General features: G+C 44.1%; 1 non-coding gene across 1 annotated transcript; it reads right to left on the bottom strand.

The window, feature by feature from the left end:
* Window positions 1–1,113: 1,113 nt before the first annotated feature.
* LOC118489511 lies at window positions 1,114–1,220 on the bottom strand. Its single transcript, XR_004887531.1, has one exon. It is a non-coding gene; the product is annotated as a small nucleolar RNA R71 (small nucleolar RNA).
* Window positions 1,221–1,740: the final 520 nt, after the last annotated feature.

Here is a 1,740-nt window from a genome sequence, read left to right as displayed (position 1 = left end):
TTTTCTCACTTTTTGATTTGATTAGACGTTGAGGATAAACCGGTATTAAAAGCTCTTGTGTCCTTGGACGACCTCGGTATCTTACCAACACTATACTACGTCCACGATGGGTGCACTTGCCCATATGTGTGTTTAGTGTTAGTGAATATCGTGTTTTATAAATTTAAAACTTGGCTAAAAGTGTAAAAAGGGGCTTAAATACTCATCAAAAATATAACACACTTCACGCACATCAAGTTTTTGGCGCCGTTGCCGGGGACACAAGGATTTTAAGAAAGTTAGGAATCAACGGCCTAATCATATTTTTATTTTTCTTTAATTTTTTTTTTTAGGATTTTTTTTTTAGATTTTCAGCTTCTGCAGAGCTCAGCACGGGGCCGTGCCTGGTCGGACACGGGCCGTGCTCAGCAACATTACTGGCAGTTTTTGTTTTTCAAGTTACAGAAGGCTGACCACGGGGCCGTGTCCAACTTCCAGTAACTGGGATCTGAAAAACAATCACTGTAATTCCGACCACGGGGCCGTGTTCGCTCAACACGGGGCCGTGGTGAACCTTCTGACCAACATTCTTTTCTGTTTTTATTGCAGGACTTGGAACCCGACGCCATCCTCACGTAGTGTATGAGCTCCAGTTCCAATAAAGACATAAAGGAACCGCTAGAAGAACCCGAACGCTTTCTCAGAAAAAGGTTAAAAGCCAAAAACCAAGAGAAGGTTTCGGGTGATCCACCCCCAATGGCGGACCAACGTACCCTTATGGATTATCTACGGCCCACCATAGGTAATCTAGGCGCCGCTATCAATGCTCCGAATGTCGAAGCCAATAACTTCGAACTTCGACCGCATTTGATACAAATGCTCCAAAACTCCGCAACCTTCCACGGGCTTGCGGACGAGGATCCTCATCTACATATAACTAATTTCTTAGAAATATGTGATACCTTTCGGATCAATGGAGCATCAAACGACGCCATCCGCCTCCGTATGTTTCCATTCTCACTAAAAGACCGAGCGAAAGCTTGGCTCAACACCCTCCCAGCTGGATCGGTAAACACCTGGGATGAACTAGCCCAAAAATTTCTATATAAGTATTTCCCTCCTGCTAAAACTGCTAAATTAATGGCTGAAATTAATACATATTCACAAGAGGACGGGGAATCCTTATATGAAACTTGGGAAAGGTTCAAGGAGCTATTACGCAAGTGTCCCCATCACGGCCTCGCAATATGGCAACAAGTATCCACTTTCTACAATGGATTGTTGCCACACACTAGGCAGACACTTGATTCTAGCTCCGGGGGACTTTTAGGTAATCGACGCCCACACGAAATATATAATCAGATTGAGGAAATTGCTCAAACCAATTTTCAATGGCACACTCCCCGGGGAAATAAGTCTATCGCCCCGGGCGCCCATAAGGTCGACGAAAGCACTTCTTTACAAGCCCAAATCGAGGCCCTTTCTTCAAAAATAAAAAAATTAGAAATGACAAAAACAGTCTCGGTTATGGCTTGTGAAGGGTGTGGTGGGTCACATGAAAATTGGAGTTGCATGAAAGAAACGGACGATCAACAAGAAATGGTAAACTACATTGATAATAGACCTAGGCCGTCGGGTCCTCCAACGGGAACTTACAACCAAGGATGGCGAAACCACCCAAACCTTGGTTGGAGGGAAACCGGCAATAGTAGTAACCAACAAACCCAACGAACAAACTTTCAGCAATCAAGAAATGAGTCA

Source organism: Helianthus annuus, chromosome 17, assembly GCF_002127325.2.
Source record: "Helianthus annuus cultivar XRQ/B chromosome 17, HanXRQr2.0-SUNRISE, whole genome shotgun sequence".
Lineage (NCBI taxonomy): Eukaryota > Viridiplantae > Streptophyta > Magnoliopsida > Asterales > Asteraceae > Helianthus > Helianthus annuus.
Note: the sequence above shows the minus strand (reverse complement) of the source record. Positions and strands in the feature narration are given on the sequence as shown.